The sequence below is a fragment of the Xenopus tropicalis genome, chromosome 4 (genome assembly GCF_000004195.4).
Source record: "Xenopus tropicalis strain Nigerian chromosome 4, UCB_Xtro_10.0, whole genome shotgun sequence".
NCBI classification, from domain to species: Eukaryota; Metazoa; Chordata; class Amphibia; order Anura; family Pipidae; genus Xenopus; species Xenopus tropicalis.
In genome coordinates, this window is record NC_030680.2 from 141716375 (window position 1) to 141730686 (window position 14312).

The window sequence follows — 14312 nt, forward strand, 5'->3', positions numbered from 1 at the left end:
CCTATCAGCTTACAGGGGCTTTATTTGGTAGGAAATCTTGTTTTTATTCAACCAAAACTTGCCCCCAAGTCAGGAATTCAAAAATAACTCCCTGGTTTGGGGGCACTGAGAGCAACATCCAAGGGGTTGGGGAGCAACATGTTGCCCCTGCGCCACTGGTTGGGGATCACTGGCTTAGAGTGAGGGTAGGTGAGGGTAACTATACACATTGAATGTGTGCTTACAGCACGGTGCCTCAACCTAAATACCTGTATAGCTTTACTGCTTAACATACAATGCAGTAAACAGGGGTACTGTTTTCAGGGTTGGACTGGGCCCCGGTGGCCCAGAACCGATCCCTGTTGCCGCTTCCCCTGGCTGCCGATGTCCTCCGCTGAAGCGTTTCACTTACAAGTGCTCAGGGGAGGACGTCGGGCGGGTGGGGGGGTCCCCTGCATGGGGTTAGGGGGGGCATGGCAGGGGCCCCTACGGGGGGTGCGGGTGATGTGGCTGGTGGGGGCACCTTGGGGCAGCAGCCCCCAGACACTGACTGTATTTGCCATCTAATCAATATAGTGTTACTGTTTGCTCAATAACCCCTGGGGCCCTTTCTAAGTGAATTGTACTACAATGGTAGTGAGAACTAATCATGCTTCATAGTCTGAGAGACGTCAGTTAGCCCCATGTCATTAGGGTCCTACTTGCCTGCATCTTCTAAAAGGCAGTTCTTAGGGAGGAATTAATAATCTTGGCCCCAGCCACTTTAATTTTTCTCACTATATTAATTGTATTAAAAGCTGTATGAGATTTTTTCTCACAATTAGAGCCCATTATGCACACTGGCTATTTAGTCATCCTGTCAGGCTGGTAAATGAAAGGGCTCAATGTGGGGCTCTATGTGCCGATCAATTCTTTTTGCTGGTCATCCATCATCATCAGCCAGAGTAACAGGAGCTAAACCCCTGCCTTATCTCTACTGGTCCCTAGAAGGTTCTCCTCTCTCCGGCTTGGCTAATTAAATTTAGGAAAAGATGTAGTGAATTAAGTAATTAGGCCCTGACCCAGGACTGTGCCTGGGGAGCACTGAAATCATTAGGAGTGCTAATTTTATTCTTATATTCTTTGATCTGTGTGTGTGTGATGCAAATTTCATTTTTTAAGGGGCTAAAACATAAAAAAAATCATGAGAAGAACATTGTATAAGAAATTAACATCATGATCCCCCCCCTGTAAGAGAGGCAAAGTGCCTTTATATTGCAACAGGTCTTTATTTTTTGTATTTTTTTAAATGATTTAGCTTTTCGTTCAGCAGCTCTCCAGTTTGGCATTTCGGCAGCAATCTGGTTGCTAGGGTTCAATTCAACCTAGCAACCAGGCATTGGTTTGAAAGAGGTACAAGGAATACGAATAGGAGAGGCCTAAATAGAAAGACAAGTAACAATGAGAATAAAATTGTAGCCTCACTGAGAAATCATTTTGTGGCTGTTTTGTGGTCAGTGACCCCCATTTGAAAGCTGCAAAGAGTCAGAAGAAGAACGCAAATAAATCAAAAACTATAAAAATAAAAAATGAAATGGTGAGGTTGCCAAACAAGCGGATCATCTACCAAAATGCCGACCTACAGTGGGTGATATCAAGCTAATGCGATCTAAATCGAATTAAAATGGCGGGTACAGGGGCCGTTGGGCCAAGGACCGCATCAATGAACCCTGATCCAACGGGAAAATCAAACCTGCCAATTCCAGACCAGATATCAGTTGGATAAGAGCATCAGGGGTGGCCATACACAGATAAGCTGCCAAATTGGTCTGGGGGGCCCAAATTCAGCAGCTAAATTCTTCACCTTAATAGCCTAATGGCACGTAGGAAACTTGCAAAGAGTTATACAGTGTTGGATTGGGCCTCCCAGGGGCCACACGAGAAACTGAAATCCAGGGCCTACTCTCACAACAATTACGGACAGTACGAAATGGTACAGAGGTTATATAGACTTATGATGGCAATGAAATAAAATAATGGGAATTTCCCTAGACTGAGGCCCACTAGAGCCTGGGCCCACCAAGCCAGCAGACCAGTCCCACCAGTCCCAACAAGCATGTAGCAAATGAGTGCACCCAGGAACTTTTGTAAGAAATGTTGAACCCAGCTCTAGAGCAATTGTTGAGCGTCGTGGGAGTCATTGACTGGTCATGTCAATCTAAGAAAGTCTTTCCCAGTTTCCCAATTTCAGAACAATGGGCAAGGCAGTTTTGGCCCAGACAACCCTGCTGAAAACCAGACTGCCCAGGCCAGAACTGGGCAACACATATTGCCAACCAACCCCATGATTTATTGCTTAGCCATCCTTAGGAAAACTGGCACTGGGGGGGGGGTAGTCTTCTGGTGGGTCTCCTAGGTGTAAAACTACCATTTCTCTGCTTGGTCACTTTCTGCCCAGAAGCCAATTAACATTTGGCCAGGAAGTAATTACACAAATCCTAATTGAAAATATTGTTCTTTCTGTTCTAGAAAAATCAAGAAACCTGTGCACACATTTATCAGTTCCCTTTAAGTGGGTAAATAAATATTGTTATTGTTATTTAATGTAATCTTCCCTTTAAACAGCAGGAAGTTGTGGGTACCGGGACAGAACGAGAGCCTGTGGTACTGACGTGCACGAGGGGTAACATGAAGCAGGATATGGATGGCAGAAAGGGAAATGCTCAGCGCTGGTACGTGAATACATGAAAGGGAGCTGGTAGGAAACAGGAACACGGCGAGGGTTTAAAGGATTGTAAAATCCTATAGAGTTAGAGGAAAAACCCATTATGGGAGCTGGGGGGCCTGAAATGAGGCAGGAAGTGATAAGGAGTGAGTAGCGCATATGGTACTGACTGCCCTGGGTCTAGAAAGCTAAACAGGTTTGGGGTAGTTCATAGCCATAACTTGCATATTCTGTAACAGGGTGTATTTTTCTATATGAAGGTATGGGATCTGTCATGCAGAATGCTTGGGACCTAGGATCCAGCGTCATACTGGGCCAACGGGGAACTGGGAAAAAACCTGGTTTGCCCTGGCAGCCCAGACCCCATCCCCCTAGGGTGCTCCAATTATCCGCTTCTCCTACGCGGGGAAGGCATGCTCAGGGGAGGGGGGGCAGATGGGTGTTGGGGGCCCCTGTGGGGGGGATGTTGTGAAGATAGCAGGGGCCCCTGAGGCAGAAGTCCCGGTGGCCCCTGCACCCCCCCAGTCTGACCCTGTTTGGATCACAATATCTTAAATCAACTAAAATGTGTATGTAATATACAAACCCAGACTGTTTTGCCACCAATATGGATTGGGTACAAGGTACCATTTTATTCAGTAAAAAATGAAGAATTGTTTGTTGAATAAGAAGAGGCTCATTTATAAGCAATACCCGAGTGATGCCAAGTGGGGCATAACCACTGCCAGTTTTCCCACATTACATAATCTTTTCCCAGAATTCCAGTATCTTTTATCAACCACATTTGACCACCATTGTGGTCACCTGGCAAATAAAATTTACATTTGGAAGAAACAGGGCATGGTTTGGATAGATTGAGGGTATGGTCAAAAAGCAACCAGTTTGGGATTTGGGGAGGTCTCTGAATTTCTTTACACAAGAGAAGTGGGGATAACAAGTAAATTAAGAATTAGTAGCCAAAACTTTTGTGTTCTTTTCAGATCATTAGTAATTTACATAAGGACTTTTCTATTGTATAGGCAAGAATCTGATCTCTTGCCGGATAAAGTGGCTGTATATTAAGCTACATTTTGGGTATATTATGTTCCGCTGGTAGAGTCCCTTTATATACAGCTGTGTATGCATTGATTCTTGTCTTTGGCATTTGGTTTTACTCTTCTGAAATATTCAATGAGTCCGTCACACTGTATATAGAAGAGACAGATACGCAAGTCTTTCAGAGGGAATGTTCACATGTATTATTTATATAAGGAATAGAAGACGGGCTAAAGGTCAAGAGATGCTCTAGCTGGCAAGCCAGCGCTCTCTCATTGTAATGGAAATACTGTAGCATTGTAGGCAGGCATTGGGGAACAAGCAGACAGCTGCCTAATGGTGCCACTCGCATCCCTGAGAGGTGGTTGTACATTCATTATTGGCAAGTTGGATGGATCGGCTCCGACGCTTATAAGATGGATCTGCTCGGATAAAATCTCACAGTTGCATAATTACAGTAATGTTTTATGTGAAAATGACTAGAAGGTTTCAGTCTTAACCCAGTGAGTTTCTAAAACGCTTTAAAGGCTACATTATGATATTTGAGCTAATAGTGATTCCCCCCCCCCCCAAAAAAAATAACATTTTAGCACTTGGACTTGTTTACGACAAATGACCCCATGTCCATGCTCTACTTATTGTCCATGCTTCTACTTATTGTCCATGCTTCTACTTATTGTCCATGCTTCTACTTATTGTAGTGTATGTCCCCCCAAATGTAAGGGAAACAGAGTAGGGGGTTAGAGAAGGGAGGGTAATGCAGGGATGGAGAGGGGTGTTGAAGGGTCAGGGAAATCTCCAGACTTTTCCAGTCTCCCATAAAATCCGTCCTGTTGAAAGAACCATTATACTTCAAGAAAATCAATTACAGCATAATTTCCCCTTTTAGTACATCTTGCCTAAGGCACGGACCATTTACTGAGATATTTTTAAAGCGGAATTACTGTTCTTGAACGTGGAGGAGAATACAGCGTAACCACTGTATTATATCTGTTCATCTTTGGGCATTTTGGATGCCGATCATTAAACTCAGTGGACACTAAACACCTCTAACCTGCCCGTTAAGAGAAAGAATATCTGTGTAATTCAGGCTTTCAGTCATTGACTGTCAACGAGATGCTGAGGGTTGAAAATCACTGATGTGTATAATAAAAATATCTAAACCCAGTCCTTTATTTTAGACCTACTCATCAATCTATGATAAGAGATATAGATACTGTAGGTTCTGCTACTAGGGTTGCCACCTTTTTTTCTTTAGAATACCAGCCTTTGGGTTTGGGGGGCAGGCAGAAAAAGGCAGGTATATTGCTAGTAAATTTGTTATACTGGCCCTACCTGGCAATTTTCAAATTTTGGCTAAATTGGCTAAAACCCTATCTGCTACAAGGTTTTTCCTGCTGCTGGGGCGTCTTTTATACTCCCAAAGTTCAATAATAGTCTGTAAAAAAGTCCTGTCGGACTGGGGTGTGTAGGGCTACCAATCTGCCACCTCAGGGGTCCCCCATCCTAGTGGGGCTTCCCACACCCACCTCTTTATGGAAACAATCAATGATGGAGGGGTAGTTCTCAGTTGTACCCACAGACAGTTCGCAGCGGAGACAGGGAGTCCCACCAGGTTTTTATCTGGTGTCCGATCCGATCCTGAAAAGAGTAGCACTAGCCCATAGCTGGTATATCCAAAAGCTACATAATCAAATCAAGTCCCCATTTGCTAAGTAGATCTATGAAACTGGTAAATTCAGAAGCTTCACCCCCAGACCTTGTGCTGTGTTATCCATACAATATGTTTATTATCTCTCTCTCGCTGTGCTACCACAGATTACAGGTCTCAATAAATATTCAATAAATATTATTGATAACCTAATTTATAATTCAGGTGTAAACATACAAAGAAAGTGGTTCCCCTTCATTTCTGGAATCTCCATCAGTCTTTTCCTTTCTTCTTAAATGTAGCTTTTTTTATGAATTCCCACTGCCTATTTATCAGTACCACACATAAAATATAGATGTGATTCTGCCAATTGACCAGAATAATTCATGGTGCCAAAAGACAGGATTTCCCTGGAGAACATACAATGCCAGTGTGAAGCTTTTAAAGTCCTTGTCGGGGGTCTGAATGGTGATGCCCCCCCTTCACTGTAGTGCACTGAATCAGCATGTTAACTGGCTGGCTGGGGGGCACTGCAGGTTCTGACTAGCACTTGACATGGAACCAGACATAAGTGCAACAGGTTTTTGCTATGGAGGTTATAGACTGTGCAATAGGATCAGTTTCTGGGTTTTATAAATGAAAGGAAAAACTATAACATCAGGAACATGTCTATGGTAGGCACAGAGTCCTCTTCAGTGTTGGTTTGCTTCACAGTTACATGGCTTAAAGTTTGGAATATATATTTAGAAAGACTAAATAAGCAGATTTCTTTATTCTATCCCAGGGCATGAATAATACCCCAGAATACAAGACCTGTTATCAAGAATGCTCGGGACCTGGGGTTTTCCGGATAAGGGATCTTTCCATAATTTGGATCTCCATAACTTAAGTCTACTAAAAATCATTTTTGAATAAACCCAATAGGCTTGTTTTGCCCCCAATAAGGGGTAATTATATCTTAGTTGGGATATAAGTACAAGTACAAGTACTGTTTTATTATTACAGAGAAAAGGGAATCATTTAACCATTAAATAAACCCAATAGGGCTGTTCTGCCCCCAATAAGGGGTAATTATATCTTAGTTGGGATCAAGTACAGGTACTGTTTAATTATTACAGAGAAAAGGGAAAAATGTAACCATGAAATAAACCCAATAGGGCTGTTCTGCCCCCAATAAGGGGTAATTATATCTTAGTTGGGATCAAGTACAGGTACTGTTTTATTATTACAGAGAAAAGGGAATCATTTAACCATGAAATAAACCCAATAGGGCTGTTCTGCCCCAATAAGGGGTAATTATATCTTAGTTGGGATCAAGTACAGGTACTGTTTTATTATTACAGAGAAAAGGGAATCATTTAACCATGAAATAAACCCAATAGGGCTGTTCTGCCCCCAATAAGGGGTAATTATATCTTAGTTGGGATCAAGTACAGGTACTGTTTTATTATTACAGAGAAAAGGGAATCATTTAACCATGAAATAAACCCAATAGGGCTGTTCTGCCCCCAATAAGGGGTAATTATATCTTAGTTGGGATCAAGTACAGGTACTGTTTTATTATTACAGAGAAAAGGGAATCATTTAACCATGAAATAAACCCAATAGGGCTGTTCTGCCCCAATAAGGGGTAATTATATCTTAGTTGGGATCAAGTACAAGGAACTGTTTTGTTATTACAGAGAAAAAGGAAAATATTTTTAAAAAATTAAAATTATTTGCATACAATGGAGTCTATGGGAGATGGCCTTTCCGTAATTCGGAACTTTCTGGATAACGGGTTTCCGGATAAGGGATCCCATACCTTTATAATACAACCTAGAACAAAATGCAGGATTAATACAGTGCCAATTCCATAAATAATGACCCCCAGAACACATGACAGGATAAAGTGCTAAGTCTATATAAAATACCCTCAGAACACACAGCAGCATAAATACAGTGTAAATTACATGTATAATACCCCCCCAAAACACACAGCAGGATAAATACAGTCTCAGTTTAATGTATAATGCCCTAAAAACACATGGGTGTGCCATGTGGTATGAGACACAGTAGGAAGGAGGTCCCTGCCCCGTAGAGCTTACAATCTAAGTGGTTGGGCAACATACAGGCACAAATTGGAAGGTAAGAGTGCATCAGGTATGGGCATTTGCCCTTAAGCGCAGGACTGGGCAAAATAATGTCTTAGTGCCCCAGAAGGTAACAGCTGAGCTTTTTCTTAAAGAGAGTGGGTGAGTTTTCCCTATGGAGGGATTCAGGGATAGAGTTCCAGAGGTAAGGAGCAGCGAGATAGAAAGGGTTAAGACGAGAGAGCGCAATGGGTCTGGATGGTGTGAAAAGACGGAGGCTCTGAGAGGAGCGGAGGAGACGACCAGGAACATGTAGGGAGACCAGTGAAGAAATGTAGTGAGGAGCAGAGGAGGGAAGGGCTTTGAATGTTAGTAGAAGGATTTTGTAAGCTATCCTTTGCTTAACAGGTAACCATGCAAGAGAGTTCAATTGAGGCTGAGCAGGTTCCCTCTTAGGAGAGAGCAGGAGGATCCTGGCAGCAGAGTTTAAAGTGATTGCAGGGGAGAGAGGTGGGAGTCTGGGAGGCCGGTTAGTAGGAGATTGCAGTAATCTAAGCAGGAAAGGATAAGGACATGGATTAGTGTTTTAGCTGTTACTTGCGAAAGAAAGGGGCGTATCTTGGCAATACCTCAGTTCTCAAAGAAAATGAATTGAGCTTAGTTAAACTAACCTTGTGCCTGCCGGGGCTTCCCTAACTAGAATAAGTGAAAGGAGCCAGAACCAACAGTGCAGAGAGTATAAACAGCCAGAAAGTTTAGAGAAAAAAAGTTCTGCAAGATTAATATAAAGAAAATAACAAATGAATTGAGTCTTGTCAAATAGTTGTGATTGAAGGTTACTAGCTTATGCAAAGGCCAGATATTGGTTAGACAGACTGTTGTGAGCAGTATCAGACTGGGGTGTGCAGGGCCCACTGGGGCTCCCACCCCACACACCCCCAGGGGCCACCCGCAGACACCCATGCCCCCGAGTGCGCATATCTCTTACTTAACTAGGCATGATTGGGGGGAGGGAAGTCAGGCAGGCAGGGATCAGATCTGGGTCGGTGGGGTCCACCAGGCTTTTTCCCAGTGTCCCAATGGCCTAGTCCAACCATGGTTGGAAGGCCCCATAAACAGGTCAATAAGCTGCTGACTTCTGCTGAGCCCAGTGGCCAAGTTGACAGCTCTTATTGGCCTGCATATGGCTGATTCATGGGCAAATAAAATTAACACTTTGCAGTGAGCAGCAAAGCAACGGTTTAGCCAGCGCTGATGATTCGCAAGGTGCAAATTGCACGGCACCAAAACACAAGGGACATATTACTTGCTGGGTTCCCTTAGCTTGTGTCTACACATACAACTGACTTGCACCTAATGGATTACACGCTAAAGGTGGCCATACATGTTAAGAGGTCAGATCTTCTCCCACCTACGAGTGGGTGATATTGGGCTAATTCGGTCGTTTGGCCCTGGGGCCAGACGATCGAATTAGAATGACGGGTATGGGTGCAGTTGGCTCCTTGATGGGGTCCCCGATCCAACTAAATTTTTAAACCTGCCCAGTCGATATCTTCCCAATTTCAGGCCAGATGTCGGGCAGGCCCGTCGTTAGTGCCCATACACGGGCCACCTTATACGTTTATTTATCAAAGTGGGTGCTAATTTGTATCAACCCTGGTAAATACTGTTGCTATTTTGCGGTAGCCAATACATACCCTGCGATACCGCTGCATTGTGGGTAAAAAAAAATTGCAATTTGTTTTGGTTTTTGAACTTTGATTCGTAACTGAGCCTTTTAATGACTAAATAGCCCCAGTAAAGAGGTTCTGCAGCAGCTGCCCCAATGCCAATAGGAGTATATAGTGGGAATCCATGTGTGTAAAAACAACAGTCTGTCAAACAACAAAGCTCTTTCCTGATTATTGATAGCTAAACACGTGTTGCTGCTGCTGCAGAGGGGCAGTTATACAGCAGCCACGCTAAATCGGTCCCTACATACACATACAACGCGCTAACTACTGCGCCTCCTTACTGTCAGTGCGCTAGGGTTCCGTGCCTGGGCAGGGAGGCGGCTCCCCCTACGCTGTGACAGTGGGGCAGTCCCAGTGTGTATAGGCAGTGTGACAGACAGCCCCATCCATGCAGCAGCGGAGGGGGGGAGAAGGGAGCGGGGCTTTGTGTAGCGGAGACAGGATGGTGCTGCAGTGAGTGTGCCCGGCACTTGCCTCTCACACCCTGACCGCTGGGCTGCCGGTGCCTCCGGCCACTGACTGTGCGAGTAGCAGCCCCATGTGGAGCAGAGGAGCCCGGGGAGGGGAGCTCATTCCTATTCTGTGCAGGTACCGAGCCGCGGCACCGGGGGCAACAACAAAGAGGTACGGCGCGGCGGGTCCCTGTGCGCTACACATGGGCTGGCAACTTTACCCGGGGGGAATTCTCACTACTATGTGTGTCTGTATTGTACTGGGACTGTGTGTGTGTGTGTATGTATGGTACTGTGTGTGTATGGTACTGTGTGTGTATGGTACTGTGTGTGTATGTATGGTACTGTGTGTGTGTGTGTATGGTACTGTGTGTGTATGGTACTGTGTGTGTATGTATGGTACTGTGTGTGTGTGTGTATGGTACTGTGTGTGTATGGTACTGTGTGTGTATGGTACTGTGTGTGTGTGTATGGTACTGTGTGTGTATGGTACTGTGTGTGTGTGTATGGTACTGTGTGTGTGTGTATGGTACTGTGTGTGTGTGTATGGTACTGTGTGTGTATGGTACTGTGTGTGTGTGTATGGTACTGTGTGTGTGTATTGTACTGTGTGTGTGTGTGTATTGTACTGTGTGTGTATGGTACTGGGACTGTGTGTGTGTATGGTACTGTGTGTGTGTGTATGGTACTGTGTGTGTATGGTACTGTGTGTGTATGGTTGTGTGTGTGTATGGCACTGTGTGTGTATGGTACTGTGTGTGTATGGTACTGTGTGTGTGTGTATGGTACTGTGTGTGTGTGTATGGTACTGTGTGTGTATGGTACTGTGTGTGTATGGTTGTGTGTGTGTATGGCACTGTGTGTGTATGGTACTGTGTGTGTATGGTACTGTGTGTGTATGGTACTGTGTGTGTATGGTACTAGTACTGTGTGTGTGTGTATAGTACTGGTACTGTGTGTGTATATGGTACTGTGTGTGTATGGTACTGTGTGTGTGTATGGTACTGACACTATGTGTGTATGATACTGGTACTGTGTGTGTGTGTATAGTACTGGTACTGTGTGTGTATATGGTACTGTGTGTGTGTGTATGGTACTGACACTATGTGTGTATGATACTGGTACTGTGTGTGTGTTTCACAGTTGCAGGGTAGGGTGCTATGGGGCAGAAGCCTTCTGTTTCTTTCTGGAATGGGCTACAGGTACCAGCCTAATCCCCATTGTGTAGAGCTGGCTGCCCCCCGGGGTTCCCCTCTGCCCTCGGTCTTCCCTCTGCCCCCTCTGCAGCCACCACAGCGCAGCCCCATCCCCTGCCTGATACAGCCCTGCACTGCGCCGCCTGTTCCGCCTCATCACTCAGCACTGGCAGCGGCCAGGAGGCTCCAGTCCCCAGCGCTCCCCTGAGCCCATCCATCCACTGACACTCACATTGGGCTAATCAGCCTGCTGCCCCGCTTAGCAACTGGCTGATCCACCCCAAACTGTACAATCGGATTGTACGCTTTGTGCGATTTGTGCCCAGAGGCTGATGTGTGACATGATGTGGGCAGGTCGGTATCAGGCAGTCACACTCGGTTTATTGAGAGCAGAGACGCGCGTTCATTAGTCAGCAAATGTCTGTGATTCTGATAATGCCACAAAAGTTCAATCCCATTGGCGGAATATCATTTATTGGCTGATATGAAATATGTGTATGTGTGTGTCTGCATTTATTCTGTCTGTAGGCAGAGGGTGAGTTGTGTACATTAGGAGGCTTTTCCAAAGGATTTTTATGGCCAATTTTCTCAGACTTCACAGCATGGTAAATGCTGGGCAAATTCCATAGCATTAAAAATACAGTGCCAGTTTAATCCCTAGTAACTCCAGAACACATTGCAGGATAAATGCAGTGCCAAGTTTACCTCCCAGACAAATGGCATGAAAACTACATTGCCAATATCATAGAGTTGATAATAGTTTTTTTTAACTCCTAGTGTGTTGGTTGCCTCTCCCTTAAAGATCACCCGTATGTCAAATTTACCTCCCAGATCACATGGCAGGAAAAAACAGTTCTAATTTTACCCCTAACAACCCCATAAGTAGAGGGCTAATGTCATCAATAATAACCCCAGAAAATATTGTAGGATAAATGCAGTGCCAATTTTACCCCTAATAACCCCAAACACATTTTAACATAAATACAGTGCTAGTGTTACCCATGATAACCCCAGAACATTTTGTAGGATAAATGCAGTGCCAGTGTTACCCTTAATTACCCCTGAACACATTTTAGGATCAGTACAGTGCCAATGTTATCCATAATAACCCCAGAACATATTGTAGGATAAATGCAGTGTCAGTTTTACCTCCCAGAGCACAAGGCAGGAACATAACCCTGCCAATACCATCCATAATAGCCCCTGAACACATTGTAGTATAAATTTAGAGCCAACACAGACACAGAGCAGATTTTGGCGCAGTATGCTAAAGTATGCATTTTCAGGCTGAAACCCACTCTGTGTGTACAGAAATGGGCTAATCCCATACATGTCAATGCACACACATTCAGGTAGCAGCATGCAGCGGATCCATATCTCTACCTGCTTAATCTCTGCATTTCCACACAATCTCCACACTTCCAACGTACGATATACGGCAAATGTGCAGATATATGGGATTATATTGATTATTAATGATTACCCAGCTACTGCCTTCCCTTTATGTACAAGTTACATTGAAGATAAACTTGAAAAAAGACACACCCGTCAGGTTCAGTATGTACATATTCCTGTACATTAACCTTTGGCTGGTAATGGCTCATCTAATGTGTGTATCTTGCTCTAATAGGCATTTGTTTTCTATAGTCATAACCAGAGAGGGATTGATAAACAGGGGAAAAAGTGATAAAACTTTATAAACAGGGAGACCCTGTGACTAAAGGGGGTTGAGGGGGGGTCTGAAAAAGGACCAGCATCCTCCTGGCTTTCTCTCTCCTGCTTGCAACCTTGCTGTCAGTCTGTTTACATGTGGCTACAGGAGGGGGTCATGGTAACTAGTTGTGTAGGGGCCCGACAATGTTTTGCAGGGAGACCCAGAAAGGAGAAATTGTGCACTGCTTCTATTCATTCCATGTTCTGGATTCTATATGATTTATAACAGACTTGGGGGACAGTGGGATAACGAGGTTCCTATGGGCAGATTCCTAAGTGCAGATTTTGTAGTGGTTCCCTTCTGCTTACCTCTCTTTATGATTTGCAGCTTCTGCCGTGCCACACCGCTGGTATCCAATGGGGTCCTGGGGGGCCCTTTTACATGGATACCTTGTGCACCCCTTATCCCCCTATAGTTATACCATTGAGTAGTCATGAGTGAAACATTGAAGTTTTGATTTCCAGCCTTCAGTGGGGTCTGTAGGGGTTTTGGGGGGCCCACACAGGCATCATTAGAGGTTCTTGGGCCCCCAACAAACACATATTCTTTCATATTCTCCCCCCAACCAAGTTGCACTGTTTAATCCCCTACTTGCTTGTATATCTACCAGCGTGGGCACCAGTTGGGTATTTTAACTTCTGCCATGACATGGACTTTACTCTTTGAATACTAATAAATGAATAATAATATGTGCTTATTCCTCAATGGGGAGTATTGTAGTATTAGTGCAACCGTAGGAAGGTGCTAACGGTCATCAATTATCACCCTTGGGTCTCTTCTCACATTACACGCCCCAGTGAGCGCCAAAAACCACAATGGGGCCTTATAGCTGCACTTGTACTTTACGGAGGGCTAGTGCTGCACGTAGCCAGGTTGATTGTCATGGTGACTCAGGAGTACTGGCCTTTGGGGTTAGGATAGATATAATTTTATTAGGAAACCATATTGGGTGGGGAAACGTTTGATGCACTTGGGGAAAAGGATCTGTGCCTGGGGGTGGGGAACATTTTCAAAAGGGCAGCTCTTGTTTATACATTTTAGGATGCGGAAGAGGAAATTTCCAAGCACCAGTAACCGAAACTTAATAGGAATTAAATATCGAATGGACCTACCTATAACCTACCTTTTTATAGAGAAGAAGTGGCAATGTCACTATAGCTGGAATTTTGAAAAAGAATATTGAACCAATGAATTTTACTCATCTAAATATAGAAGGATTGTGCTTTAAAATTTAGTGTTTTGGGCTGATTTACTGTAAATATCTCCAAAAACCGAACTAGTCCCGCTCATCTGTTCCACTTTCTGCTTCCTCCTTTCCCATGCTGGGCAGGGGGGCGCTGGCACTCAGCACACTGCACTGTGAGATAGGAACCAATCAGCAGCTTGGCTGACCTGATAGGGAACTGAATCCTTGTGTAACTGCAGGGCTGTGATTGGCTATCCCCTCCTACTGTGCTTCTGAATCACAGACAGGGACCTGAGAGGATCTATAGGGAGCTCCAATAAAGGGGCCATTTTTACAGGTAGTATTTGTTTTTAGACCCAAGTACAGTATTACCAGCACCGTATATAATTTATAATTGCCTACAACATTAGGGGTTTTCGTTTATCCTATATGTCTCCGTTAAACCTAGAATATTCCCCTTCATTCGATGAGCCCACCTCAGTGGTAGACTGTTTGGCCACAGGTCTAGGCAGAAAGTGGATAAAGTGGACTCTAACGGTTAATTATTTCTGGGATACAGGTGTTAAAAGCCCCAGACATTATTCCCAGGT

The 14312-nt window shown here is 44.3% G+C and overlaps 1 protein-coding gene across 1 annotated transcript in view; it reads left to right on the forward strand.

The window, feature by feature from the left end:
- Window positions 1-9569: 9569 nt before the first annotated feature.
- Window positions 9570-14312, forward strand: part of frmd4b (FERM domain containing 4B) — a 138653-nt gene continuing 133910 nt past the window's right edge. The window contains exon 1 of the mRNA XM_004914154.4: window positions 9570-9798. The gene's annotated coding sequence lies outside the window, so the exon portion shown is untranslated. The remainder of the gene's footprint in view (window positions 9799-14312) is intronic.